The 15666-nt window shown below is 34.6% G+C and overlaps 1 non-coding gene across 1 annotated transcript; it reads left to right on the top strand.

Moving 5' to 3' along the window:
* Positions 1 to 14994: 14994 nt before the first annotated feature.
* On the top strand, positions 14995 to 15066 carry TRNAC-ACA. The gene has a single exon. It is a non-coding gene; the product is annotated as a tRNA-Cys (tRNA).
* The last annotated feature ends 600 nt before the right edge of the window (positions 15067 to 15666 follow it).

The following is a 15666-nucleotide window of genomic DNA, read 5'->3' as shown; positions in this document are numbered from 1 at the left end:
AAAATTTTCATGAGACATCTCTTTTCTCTATCTCACAGCTTCTCAGATCTATATATAAATACATATTCAACACACATTGACCAAAAGAATGTAAATATACCTTAGCTTACCTACTAACATAAATATTTAGAATATACTTGTGAAATCTGAAGAAAGATATATTGCATTTTTATTTTAATACTTGTCATGACTTGAATACATTGGGAAATACATGTAAGTACTCATGTTAAAAGCTATGCATTTTTATGTTTGGTTGGACAAAGAATAGAGATGAATATTTAATATGTTTATGAAAAACTATAAATGTTTAATATTAGAAAAATTTGTATTTTTTCCTTAAAATAGCTAAGGGTGAATATTTTAGATAAATATATATATATTTATATACTCATGTATATTTTAAACCACAAATGAAAATAGAGCAAAATATTGAGAGAAGTAATGCTTAAAAGAATTTTAAGTTTGAAGACTTTTTACATAATCTGTATTTCTTTTAAACCAACACACCTATGGCTCTCTGCTTGTAGTAATTTTAAGCAGCAATAGCTCAAAACATAAACATTCAAAGTCTAAAATCAACTGAAAACAAAACACTTTTTCTTTGTATAGAAACAAAGAAGCAAAAATGGAATAAAGCGCTCTATAGAAACACCAAAGGATTATCCACTTCATTTCAGCCTTCATAAGTGAAAAGAGAAATTAAATCCATGTTAGGACTGATAGCTATTAGTCAAAACTGTTAACTCAAGAAAGTTTGAAGGGAGGAAAGTAGGGAGGAAGAGAGGAAGCAGGGAGGCAGAAAGCATGAGGCAAGAAGGAAGGAGAGAGAAAGGCAGGAAGGAAGGCCAAAAGACAGGAGGAAAAAAAGAAACCAGACATCAGTATTAATGCTAAAAGCAGTGTGGTTGTTATTATCTCTTACTCCACTATAAAGGAAACTGTCTTTTTAAGTAACATGCCAAGTAAAACCAAATGTTTCAAAAGAAATTTTTTTCAGGTTATTGCCTTATCAACTGTATCTAGGTAAGTGTTCAGTGGAGTTCTTCACACACCAGAAGGTGAGTAGAACGATCTTTGTGATGTCAAGTAAAACTGACTTTCTTTTTACCTAGGTATTTTATTTGTTCCTTATACTATTTTGTGCATGTTTCATACTGAAGAAAACAACAGTGATATTTATAAAGTCCCATAAATAAATAAAATCACCTATCAGGGATATGCACATGAAACCGTTCAAATGACAGTATATGTGATCAGTTCAGGGATCCCTAGTCTAAACTGTAAAGCAGGGTTAGCAAACATCAGCCAGCAGGCCAAATTTTGTCTAGCATGTTTTTTGGTGTGTAATAAAGGTTTATTGGAACATAGCTATACTTGAACATTGTCTATAGTGCTTTTGCACTATAACAAAAAAAGTTAAGCAGTTTCAACAGAAATCTTAAGGATTTCAAATCCTACATTTAGTTTTTCTTCTGGCCATTTACAGAGAACTTTTATCATTCCCTTGAGAAAATGACAATGCAAAAATTTAGGTCAAAGATGCTTGTGGGTAAGAAGGGAATCTTAGTATCTCTTAGGGACATGGTTTCCAGAGTTTATAAATAGTTGTTACACCTTGGAATTTTCTCAACTAACAGAAAAAGGTGTCAGTGTATCGCCTTTTTCTTTTTTTAAACCATAAATGCAAAGTACACTTGATATCTCTTTCTCCAAATTATGCATTTCTTTCTATTGCCAAAGAAGACTGATGACCTTGGCAAAGTTACTTATACTCTCTAAGCCGTGGTTTACTTATATTTTAAAAAGATAAGAGCTGTAATATCTTATAGTATTTTGTGTCATGTCTGCATGTGCTTCATGTTTGGTAAATGAATCCTCAGTTAAATAATAATTGCTGCTCTTCCCACATACTTTGACAAAAAATTTCTCAAATAGGTTGATTTTATAAAGCAATACTAACACATATGTATTTATTGATCTTTGACTACACATATATAGTCACACACACATATATACATATGTGTCCTTTATATGTCTAAAAATCAATGAAATAATAACAAAAGGATATCTATTACTAATTCAATAACATTAAAATGAAAGTAGAAATATACAGAAAAATATAGACAAACTGGCTGATGTTTCATTAGTGTTAACCTATTGATCAGATTTAGCCAGGATTTTGGCCAGTGGTCTCTGCATTATTAGACCATGACAACTAGGTCCAGATTGCAGGCTTAAGATCCAAATGGGAAAGAGCTTTTCTGTATTTCATTGTTTTAATTTGGATATCTTTATATTTGAGTGTTTTGGTGCCAAAAATTTCATTTAAAGCATGTTCCTTTGATCCTTTGAAGATTTTGAATTTTATTCATCAGAATACGTGTTCTTAAATGGGAAGATTATTGAATTTCTCTTCACAGTTCTAGTATTTAGCTGAGTGCCTAGAAAATGCAAGGTTCTTAATATTTATAGGATTAATAAAAGATAAAATGTATATTTTGTGGTAATTGGAAGGAATTGGTGACAATGAACAAAGAATTACCTCTCATACCTATAAAAAGTTACTAGACCTAAATTGTATTACATTAATTTCTTTATAATATTTACCTTTTAATGTTAAATATTACACACATATAAATAAATCTAAAATTTACTTAAAATACAAGTTCCTGGTAGAAAGCCCAGTACTTTTATGGCAATTGAGACCTATCCTTCAGTTGAGCATCTGCCATGGTCAAGGCTAAAAAGGTAAAGTTTCAGAAATTAAAGCATTTTATAAATTTTAAAATATATATGTAAAACATGTGAACAAGGCTTGTTAGTATAGAAAATCTCTAATGCAGATATTATGCTACAGCTGGGATATAGCTACATATTGACTTTCAGTATCATTTTAAATAAATTATTAAAATATTATCTTGGCCATCTATAGATATAAACAGTGATTGTGACTATTCTATTTATCACATTCCCGTATCTTCAAAGAGAAAACAAAGGTGTATTACTAAGTCAAAAACTCTTATCTGCCACTTCAACCATTTTGTTTCTAAGAAAATTCAGTGGTAGATCCACGTTCAAGATGTGGAGACAAGGACCAGTGAGGATGAGACAGACTTTCTGTTCTACAGAGTGTGTCCTTCAGTGCAAATTATAGAATCTCATGAATGTGTGTAAAGGGAAGAGAGTAAATTCAAGTGAAATCTGAGCTCTTTTCAGTACCCAAAGACTTCTAACATGGTTTGAATTTTCAAATAATTGGGTCTTTCAGTCAGCAGTAATATTCAAAGTCATGTCCTATTTTGTATGACATGTTGGACTGAGTCAGTCCTAAGTAATGAACTTGAGGTAAAAAGACAGAATCTATGAATGTTTAGTAGAGAGTCCTCAGCAACAGGACTTGAATTATTTAAAAAAAAAAAAATCTAGAATCCCAAGCAAAGAAAAGGCAAGTCATAAAGCCAGTTTTATGAACTGGGTTGGCTGTGCAAACCTGGGAATGTTTAGCAAAAGGCTGCAGTTAAATAAGTGAGCAGGCTGACAATTACAGAAATACTTTAGGCTCCACTTCTTCAGGGGTAGAGTGTCTTATATGTTTAGGTCAGAGCAGGGGAGAGTGAGGCAGAAGACACAGTTTGATGAACTTTAGGAACAGAAAGTGGGAGAAACAAGTTACAGAGAAATTAATCTACTTGTGTCTTGAGGAAGACTAATGTTGGGCCTAATATAAATTATATAGGTAGGCACAGAAATTAACTTTCTATTGTTAATATTTGCCATTTGGAAATTATCTTAGTGTTAAAAAGATGATAATAACACCTCCCCACCAGACAAGATATTTAATTTATCAATTTAACTCTGTGATCACCCAAATGATTCCCAGATTGCCAACCTTTACACCTGTGCATAAAGCAGTACAGAGAGGGATATTTTACAGCCTGTATATCCAGAAACATTCAAAATAAAAATTGTTCAATATCTTCTCCAATGTTTCAAGTTTTTGCAAAGTTGATCCAAATGTTAAGGTAAAAAATTAGACTCTAGATAAGTGTTTAAAAAACTTAAGCAAGATGATGTTATAGAAAATATACAGCTACTCTCTCTTGAAACTTCATCTTTATAGCAATTCTGCCCCTAAAATTATACTAAGTAACCTTTGCTACCATTTCAATGGAGCTTTTATAAAATAAATTTATTTCAGGTAATCTGACTCATGAGAGCAAAATTATTTGCACATACAAGCTATCTGGGTCTCAAAAAATTGTGTACAGACGAACGACCAAGGAAGTTCATTGATTTCTAGACTCCATGTCAAGGGTTTCTGATTTTGCAGTTTAAAAGATAAAGCTTGGAAACCTATTTTTAAACAAGTCACCTATATCATTACTCTGCCAAACACCAAATAAATGAGAGATGAAAGAAAAATGAAACTGAAAGGTCTTAGTGCTGAAACTGTTTGGACAGTAGAAATGGAATATTAAGGATTGGAGGGAAAAGGATTTCCTTTTGATTGACTAAAACCTGCCAAAATTATCTCCGAAGGAAGCCATGTTTTGTACCCACAGGAGATTTAAAGAGAGTGAGAGGTTATGATAAAGCTTTTATCTTGGGCAAAACTGATGCAGTGACAGTGCCATGATGTGTGAAGCTAGCAAAGAAAATAGCGTGCTCTAAAATATAAAATTGCCCAAGTAAGCCAGGAAAAAGAGGTAACATAGAAGTAATCAGTTTCATTTTCTAAAGAGTTTTGGTTTTAAAATATTATTAAACAATCCCTTCAAGAATCATCTTTAGCTTAATTCTTGAATACAAAGAATAAAAATTAAATGCAATACTAAATGTTCTTTCAGAATAGTTAAAATTAAGCCACACTTTTCTCTATCCCCATGCATGATTAAAAATGAATAACTGTAACAACCAAACCACATTTGACTCTTTACCCCAAAAGTGATTAGTCATTTTCACTGTAATGAGACACATATGCCAACCACAACAAATTACTAATGTGTCTATGATATTCTGCAAATAAATACAATGTATTTTTACTTGTGAGTACCATCTGCAGGATTTCAAGCATGCAAAATATTTTGATGCTTCAGGGAATTTTATATAATTGATGCTATATTTTTCTGAGAATGCTTCAAATGACTGATTATGAAAGATTTGCCCAGTTTCACTTACATTAACTCTTGAAAATAATATCCCCATTCTCTGACTTGAATTTGGACAGTTAACCCACTTCTTCACCAGTATCCCCTTTGACCTCCTCCAAATCCCTGCCATTTTACAGGAAAATGGAACAAATCCCACAGTAGATCTAGGTAATGAAATAGGATTACCTTCAGAGGTATTTGGTTATTTTCCAGTAACCATTAAAACAGACAGATAAGAGGCTTCCTAACACATAGTAGCCAGATACTGTGTCATCACCACTCTTCCCTTCTTTCTGTTATCATGAGCATTCTCCAGGCAATGCCAAATCCCCTTGCCAGGTAGCTGCTCTGGAATAGGAGGCCTGCTAATCATCCCAGACTTACCAGAACCATCTGGTCCTTGGGAAGTTATCTTGGAGCATTTTAAAGGGGAACTTGTCGGGCTGTCTGTGGAGCTGAGACCTCAAGCTGGGAAATGAAATGGCTTCGCCTTCTCACTGAACCAACTGAGATACCTGCCTGTAGGTGATGTACATCACCCTTTTTCAAAGAGGCAGCTCCACGTGATGAAGCTACATCCTGCCAGAGCAGCCCCCAGCAAGAAGTATCAGCAAACAAAAATCACACAAGGATAGCAGCAGCCCACGTGAGCCACAATCAGCAGTGAGGTTTCTTCTCATATGGAAGGACTTGTGAACAAGTCAGATGAGCTGGGATCCAAACTGAGAGCAGAGGAAGTGGGGAAAAAATTCTTTAAAAGGGCCTCTGAGAAGTTACACCCCTTGTAAGAGTCTTCTATTTTAGTCTGATCTTATGAGTTAAACCATGCATTTTACGTTGCAATTTTCAGAAGCAATACCTGCAGAGCCAAATATTCTTCAGTGTTTGTTGTTGTTGTTGTTATGCTCATTTATACCATTATGTTAAATACCCAAATCCCATTAATTCCATATCCTGACTTGGGCTGTAAATGACTACAGAGACATATGACCAATAGACTACATGCTCCCTGAGGGCCAGCAGAGCATTGCAGCAGTGGAATCCAAATTATATAAGATTTGATGGCAAATATTCAGATGTATATAAAAGAGATGACGTTTGTCTCATTAATAAGCATTTCTATAGGTAATCATTGGGCTTCTCAGGTGGCACAGTGGTAGAATTCACCTGCTGATGCAAGAGATGTAAGAGATAGACCTTCTATCTCTGGGTTGAGAAGATCCCCTGAAGGAGGAAATGGCATCCCAATTCAATATTCTTGCCTGAAAAATCCCATGGACAGAGGAACTTGGCGGGCTGCAGTCCATGGGGTGGGAAAGAATCAGGCACAACTGAGCACGCACACATGCGTGCACATATAGTTAATCTCCTTTCGTCATCACAACTACCCCAAAGGCAGGGGATGAAAGAACAGAAGGCTTAGAGAAGTAAATATCCTGTTCAGTATGACACAGCCTCTCATGGTGGGGAGATCCAAGCTTTGATACTTGGCAATTTGACTCCAGTGGTTATTGCCTTAACCAGTATTTCTGTGTATTCAGTAATACATGTTAAAGTAGAAACTATCACACAAACAGGTAATGTATGAAATAACTATACTTTTATATCTTTATTTATTTCAATAAAAGTGTTTTTTGAAAAGGTCTCATGTGGACAGATGTATATTCTCATTTCCCTTGTAAGAAAAAAGGTATGTCTCTTTGATCTTCAAGGTTACCAATCACTGAATATAAACCAATTGCCTTGTTAATGTCTCTGAAAATCAGTTGATCAAATGTGCTCATTTTATTAATTTCTACTCAATAACCAATTTATCAGGAATTCAAAATACCTCTAAGTTGAGACAAAGAAATGTCTGAGCATGTCCAAATATATGAAAACCAGGATATGTGTGTGTATTAAATATTTGGAAGGTGGTCACATGAAGAGGGAAGTTATTAATAAACTGTCTAGAAAAATTTGTAGTGGAGGAAAAAGCTGTGTTTATTGGGGAAATTTTCCCCTGGACTACTCAATGACTTTCATCTGATTCCCCAAGATCAGCCTCTACAGGCACAATCTATACAAACTATTTTCATAAGGAGGGATTCTGAAGAAAAACATACACCCACATTAAAATAAAAAGCAGGTAATGAGAAATAGATGAAACAATGAACACAGGCACCAAATAAATCAAACTGAAGGGAATTATGATTAGTAATGTTCAAAGGTTTTACACCAAAATAGTTGATTGACTTTACATGCACAGATTTGTGTGAAATTAAAACAAAAAGTCAAGCTATCAATATCTTCTTAAATTTACATATGAGATTTTGGCTGTAATGCTATTGTCTATTCTGACTTTTTAAAAGAACAACGATGAGGCAAGAAGGGCAAAGAATCTCCATGTATAACATAGTGAACTGTTGTAAATCATCCTAGATATCAAGGAGAAACACATTTGTCTCAGATGTGATTGCTAAACTCTTGACTGACACTTTGATATCTTAGTTCATGATATTCAGATGTCAGTATCCCAGTGAAAGCAACACTAGCTGTGTGTGAATTTAATAGTTGAATCTTATATCCAGTTGATGCTCCAACCCAAATCAGCAAACTTTTAACAACCAAATTAAAATCTTCCAAAACTTTTTCTGAACACAGCAATACATTCAAACTGTGGTTACCCAGTTACCTTTTAGAGCTTAATGTAAAATTCAGAGAAGAGTCCACCAAAAAATATCTGTTCACCACCCAACTCACTGGAGAAGGAAATGGCAACCCACTCCAGTATTTTTGCCTGGAGAATCCCATGGACAGAGGAGCCTGGTGGGCTACAGTCCATGGGGTCACAAGAGTTGGACACAACTTAGTGACTAAATCACCACCACCACCACCCAACTAAACTCTTCATCAATATAATTAAAAAAAAATAAATTCACAAATAGATGGCATTCATAAACAGGATTCAGATCCAGAGCAGGGTATGCCGTCAATAGTTACTAGTAGGCAAGAGAATGCAGATCAACAAACAGAAGCCTGTCACAATCCCACTACATCCTCCAGATGGCTTAAATTTAACTCTGGAACATTAGGTTTCCATGGAGTTATACTGAATTCTTCAAGAATATTAAAAGCAGGTTCTTTTCTTCATCATTTTAGACACTCAAACTTTGATGTTTCCAATGATTTGTGTGTGTGTGTGTATGAATAAGATGCAGTATAAGTCTTGTGACTTTAAAGATCAAGAATTATGCTGAAGACAGGAAAGAATCCTGGCTTAAATTTTAGTACAGATGAGGAGCTACCATACAACTATAAGTTATTATTGCTGTTGTTATTGTTAATATCATTATTGACACTGCTATCATCCTGATTTGCTACTCAATTCACTGACTGAATAAACATACAAGGGCTTACACAATGTTTTCTAGGATCATATGATGAATTTCAGACAATCCACAACTAAAATAAGAAATGAAAAGGGGAAGGAGAGATTCAGTCTTAAGGAAAACCCTTTGGCCAAGTTATACAAACCCAAAGGAACAATGTTTAAAAATTTGTCTTTGGAATCAAAGAGACCACAGATGCAACCCACTACCCATGTGGTTGTTAACCTAACTTCAGGAACTTCATTGGAAATTGATGATCACAATAGCTACATCATAAACTTATCTTAGAATAAAATGAAATGTGGTAGTTAGATTTCAGAACTTAGTATGTAATAAACGCTGCTGTATTGGTCTCTATTATTTTACTAGAGATAATATGAGCAAAAGTAGGATCAGCATAATATTAATAGATCTCTGTTGGGTATTTTGAGCAAAACTTATCCTGGCTAGATTTTTCCAGTACTATATGGCTGATGATGACATAAAAATGATTAAAGAGAGATGCTCTCACCAGGCAAGCCTTAGCATGGCTTCTTCTACTTATACTCTTTTGGCTGTTTCATAGAGGACTGATCATATTTGAGAATATACTTAACACTGTCCCTTTTTTTGGTTCAACTAAGGTTATACACATGGGGCTTCCCTGGTAGAGCGTCTGCCTGCAATGTGGGAGACCCGTGTTCGATCCCTGGGTCGGGAAGAGCCCCTGAAGAAGGAAATGGCAACCCAGTCCAGTATCCCTGCCTGGAGAATCCCATGGACAGAGGAGCCTGGTAGACTACAGTCCACCGGGTTGCAGAGTGTCAGACTTGACTGAGCAACTTCATTTCACTTCAAGGTTACACACACAGGACTGGAAAAAAGTCAGTTTTCATTCCAATCCCAAAGTAGGCCAATGCCATAGAATGTTCAAACTACTGCAAAATGTGCCAATTTCACATGATAGCAAGGTAATGTTCAAAATCCTTCAAGCTAGGCTTCAACAATACGGGAACCGATGATTTCCAGAGGTATAGGCTGGATTTAGAAAAGGCAGAGGAACCAGGGATCAAATTGCCAACATCTGTTGGATCATAGAAAAAGCAAGGGAATTCCAGAAAAACATCTACTTCTGCTTCATGGACTATGCTAAAGCTTTTGACTGTGTGGATCACAACAAACTGTGGAAAAGTCTTCGAGAGATGGGAATACCAATCCATCTTACCTGCCTCCTGAGAAATCTTTATGCAAGTCACTAAGCAACAGTTAGAATGGACTGGTTCAAAATTGGGAATGAAGTGTGTTAAGGCTGTATATCGTCACCATGTTTACTTAACTTTTATGTAGAGTACATCATGAGAAATGTCAGGCTTGATGAAGCACAAGCTGGAATCAACATTGCCAGGAGAAATATCAATCACCCGAGATATACAGAGGACACCACCCTACTGGCAGAAAGGGAAGAGGAACTAAAGAGCCTATTGATGAAGGTGAAAGAGGACAGTGAAAAAGCTGGCTTAAAATTCAACAATCAAAAAATTAAGATCATGCCATCTGGTCCCATCACTTCATGTCAAATTGGGGGAAAAAATGGGAACAGTGATAGACTTTATTTTCTCGGGCTCTAAAATCACTGCAGACAGTGACTGCAGCCATGAAATTAAGTATATTGCTCCTAGACAGAAAAGCTATGACAAACCTAGAGTGCATATTAAAAAGCAGAGACATTACTATACCAACAAAGATGCATATAGTCTAACCTATGTTTTTTCCAATAGTCATGTATGGATGTGAGAGATGGACCATAAAGAAGGCTGAGTGCTGAAGCACTGATGCTTTAGAACTGAGGTACTGGGGAAGACTCTTGAGAGTCCCTTGGACTGCAAGGAGATCAAATAGTAAATCCTAAAGAAATCAATGTTGAATGTTCATTGGAAAGACTGATGCTGAAGCTCCAATACTTTGGCCACCTGATATGAAGAGCTGACTCATTGGAAAAGACCCTGATACTGCAAAAGATTGAGTGCAGGAGGAGAAGGGGGCGACAGAGGATGAGATACTTGAATAGCATCATTGGCTTAATGGGCATTAGTTTGAGCAAACTCTGGGAGGTAGTGAAGGACATGGAAGCCTGGCATGCTGCAATCCATGAGATTGCAAAGAGTCGGACACAACTGAGTCACTGAACAACATGTTACACCAGATATGCAGAATCTGAAGATCCATATTCTTCAAGCTATTATCTTTGTGACATTATTTTATTAGATTTAGATTCTTTACAAAAGACCTAAAGACAAATGTAATGATGTAATGTAGACACTTTCAGAGAATATATAAATAATATATATTATAATTTTATTGGAGATCTAAATCTGTCTTGCTTATTGAAAATTGTCTTAACACAAGCAATGGTTCCTCACTGTCAATGATGGCTACATCAGTGTCATAAAATAATTAAATCGCAAAGTTGATTGAGCTACTTATATCCAGTTAAATGTTATTTAATTAGCAAATTAAGTTTCACAGCATTTTAAAACTTCAGATTTAAAATCTGGAAGTTTCCAATACTGTTCATTGAAATAGACTCTATAATAACCTTTTCATGCATATGGCACTAGACAGGAACCACAGAAACACACTGATGGCAGACGGATGCCTCTTGAAATTCTCAGACACAGAAAGCTCTTAGGCCAATGTATCTGAAAGAAGAAAAAAAAATTCCAAGAAACTCCTGCCTTTGCAAGTTAAATTCACAGATAAAAAGTAAGATAATCTTCCTTAGAAAGAGTTCATGAGGACAATACATTTAAAATTAGAATTCTGAATCACTGTATGCCAAGACACTGAAAGAGAAGTTTTGGTTGCTATCATTCTCCTCAATGAGGAAGCCACACAAGCAGCCAAAAAAGTGTAAAACTAGGACAAATGGCAGTTAACAAAGGCTTACTCAAAACTGAGAAAAGGAAAAGGGGAAAACTGAGACCAAATAGAGATTTTCTTCCTTCCTAAAACAGATTCTTAGTGAAAAGAAATTAAAAGTCAAAAATCAGAAATCTGCTATAGTATATAGGATCATATACAAATAACATTTAATTGTATAAGAACTAGTTTTCAATTTTCACACTTTCATTTAAGTGTGGCAACTTTTATGTAAATCTTTTTTGCATTATATTCATAAATTTACTGGTTAAAAATCATTTTATGTGCTTATATTTATCTATAATTTTTAAAATAGCAATTACTAAATTTCTGATCATTTACAATTTACTAGACATAATACAAAACAGAGGTAAGATTTAATTTATTCTTAATGATAATCCTATGAAGTAAATACTATTATTTTCTTGTTCTTCAGATATGACAAGAGCTTTGGAGAAATTTAGTGATTTTCTCGATTATACAAGTAACGTAAGAATCCTATCCTAGGTAGGTAGATATCTAATGGAACTACAGACAAGCATTTAGTGCCTTGAGGAACCAAAAATGCGTCACCCTTTTTGCATTAAGTATGTCACCACATGGCCTCATTATTTATAATGCCTGAGTGTATTACAAATTACTCAAGTCACAATTTCAACATAGACTTTAATGTAGCAGACCTCTTGTCTCTATGGTAAAGACAGGCAAATCTTTCTGTAAAGGGCCAGATGGTAAGTATCTTGAACTTTGCAGGCCAGCATGCTCTGGTGTAACCCCTCAACTCTTGTTATAGTACAAAAGAAAAACAAATTTTAGACAACACAGAATTAAATGAACATAGCCATGTTCCAGTAACATTTTATTTACAAACAAACACTGAAATTTGAATTTCATATAATAGTTACATGTTACAAAATAGTCTTATTTTTCTTAACCATTTAAAAATGTAAATAAAACAAAAAACTTCTAAGCCCTGAGAACATTAAAAAACAGATGTTGGACTCAATTTGGCACACAGGCTATAGTTGATTGACCCTCTGCTCTATAGTGTCTAAAGTTCTTGCTAGCAGTGACTTAGGCACTTGATTATTCATAAAATATGGTATAATTCTATGTTACTATTTACATCCAACACAAGTGTTAACAATGGCCCATTTTTTAATACACTATTCAGTTTTGAATTGATACAATTAATTAAGCCCATAAAACACAAGTAATTCCTGGTTATATAAATAAGGAACAAAATATAAATCTTGCCTGATCATTGACACTAAGTAGTATTTTCTACATTAGCATTTAAACAAAGAACCTGGGATCAAAAGATGATCTTGGGACATTCTTGTACATTTAACAGAATAAGTTTGGAAATTTTCATTCTAGCAAATCTTGAAAAGCTTATCAAAGATATAAATGTCAAGATTTCTAAGAAATAAAATATAAAATATCTTATCATTTCTCTGGATCTTTTACTGGTACTTACAAATTTAGCTATCTATAATAAATAATTTTATTTATTATTTATGCTTTCTCCATTATTCTTTTAAGAAATTTTCACCATATTTTATTTGTTTTGGTCAGTTTTCTATTTAAAATTTAAATGTTACCTGAATTATAATCTAGTTTCAAAAATCCCTTTCAACTTCATAACTTCTGCTAAGTCAATACCCCAGAGAAGCCATTAAAAAAGCCATTAAAATGACAGCAGATTAGCTGATCCATTGCTCATTTTGACAGATCAGACCAAACAGTAAGTGTTCTTACACATATTTGCACCTTTTGGCATATCTATGGATGATATTCAAAAAGTCCAAGAAGCTATCATTGCTATCTATCATTTTCTTGTAACAGTTGCATTACCAAATAGAGGATTTTAGGCCACTTTTGCAACAATCTTTAAAATTACTGAAAGAAACACAAATATATTTCTTTTTTGCTTGTCAAATAGCTACAAATCAAGCAAAATGAAAAAAATTTAATAAAAACAAGGCATTTACCAGATGTTCCCATTGCTAATGACTTCTTCACAGGCATGTAACTGATTCAAGATTTGAGTGGTCCTGATCTTTTCTGTTTTGTTTTGTTTTCTTTTGAGTGGTCCTGATTTTAATGCTGTGCCCATTCATGCCATGATGCTTTGAGGTCAAGTCAAGGCAGCCCCTTTTCTTTTACAGAAGCAAAGGCTGTACAGCATTTAATTATTAATATTAAAGCAGCTACAAGCTATAATGAAGAATTACAGGGAGACCATCAAAAAGTAAACAAAAGCAAAACCAAGCCAGAGATATCATGACTTTTACAGAGCTTTATAGTGGTCAACATATTTTCACATTTTCCTTTGTTGATTCTCACAGCAACGCCCAGTAAAATAACAGGGAGGCAATCTTTCCAAAATAGCAAGATTTTCTCTGCTTTGCCACATTATGACTGACCTAATTAGAAATAAAAAGAAGCTAGAACTGTACATAAGAGATGCTATTTGAAGTACTAAGAGACAAAACTTACTTAAGAAGTACAGTAACATTGTCCTGTTTCTTCCCATTTGGCTTGGCATATATTAGAGAGGTAGAAAAAGGAATAACTCTTCATTGGAATGGAGTCCTGAGTAAGTTAAATGCTTCCTGAATAAATGTGCAGTATCTCTTTCCCAGGCCTAGGTAATTGCTTTTTTATTTATCTCAAACTGTTTTCATCCTCTCCAATAGCCTAATAGAGTTACTCTGTGCACACAGTGGATTTCCATCACAGACACTCACAGGATACAGCCTTTGCTGATAAAAAATAAATAAATAAAATCATGGAGTCCATATTACAGCAAGTGGAAGCTGAAGTTTTACATTTATATATTAAATTAAAATTGCTTTCTGTCCATTTTATACAAAATGTAAATTATAGTTCAGTCAGGCAGTAGACAGAGGTTGACTGATTTTTGAGCAAGATGTCTGAGTTTTATTTCAGGGCAAGCATCCCTCATGGGTCATACAGACATTTATTAATAAGTTAATATGGCAGTACTCATTCTAATCACATTTAGAATCTGCCTTGTGCACAAGTAAAAGTCTGCATGAAGGAAGAGGACATTAATATATTTTAAATGAGCATGGTTGGTGAATACTCTCCTTAAAGTAAATGAAAAAAAATCAAATGGAAAGGAACACTTTTAAAGGAACAAAAAATAAAAAAAATTGAAGATATGAAGAATGCTTTATCACTGTACATGGAACCATTATCTTTGTCAAAACATTCACTGCTTAACACCAATCAGAACTTCATATTTTTCCCCTTAACCAGAGCACTCAGGCAACTGTGACCTGCAGTCTGAGCAATCATTTTAGTGAATAGACAACCGCAGTCCTTGAATAATAAAAACACATTTCAGTAATGAGAGATCTTTTCCATCATTAAAATATGGACTATTTCATGGTACTCTGGAGGCTCTATGACTAGAAAACATTTGCTACTACTAGACCTATATTGACAATAGATATGAATACATAAAACAGTTATATTTTGTCTACAATTAGCCAACATAATGCAAATATGACTGATTTTACAAACACTTTTGCAGAAATTGGACTTCCCTGCTGGCTCAGACGGTAAAGCGTCTGCCTACAATGCAGGAGACCTGGGTTCAATCCCTGGGTTGGGAAGATCTCCTGGAGAAGGAAATAGCAATCCACTCCAGTATTCTTGCTTGGGAAATCCCATGGACAGAGGAGCCTGGTAGGCTACAGTCCATGGGGTCACAAAGAGTCAGACACGACTGAGCAACTTTACTTTACTTTGCAGAAATTAGTACATGTGACTTCAAACTTGCTTCAGTTTTTTCTGCTCTCAGACTTGACAGCTGATAACTTTTCAAGTGAAGCAAATACCTGGGATAGTAATCCATCTACAGATCCAACATGGCAAACACTGGCAAATGTATCAACATTCTTGCATTCTGCTCTCTGAACAGACATTATAATTCATATGGCACTCTTGCATCAACCCAATATTTGTACATAGATGATAATTCATGTGCACACAAGATGGTGGCTGGCAATTGATCTATATCTCCATTTCTTTATGGTTGACATAGACAGCTAAAAGCTCTGACTTACAGTTTCAGATAAGAGTTATAACTTTTAGTCTATATTTGAAAAAGATTCAGTATAACCTTCTCATTTTAAGGTAGAGAAATTAAGACCATAGTCATTTGCTTAAACAAGCAGAGTTATTTGTAGAGCAAAACAGGACATGGGAGGAAA

This window comes from Oryx dammah, unplaced genomic scaffold (assembly GCF_014754425.2).
Source record: "Oryx dammah isolate SB20612 unplaced genomic scaffold, SCBI_Odam_1.1 HiC_scaffold_1, whole genome shotgun sequence".
NCBI lineage: Eukaryota > Metazoa > Chordata > Mammalia > Artiodactyla > Bovidae > Oryx > Oryx dammah.
This window is presented reverse-complemented; position numbering and strand designations above follow the sequence as displayed.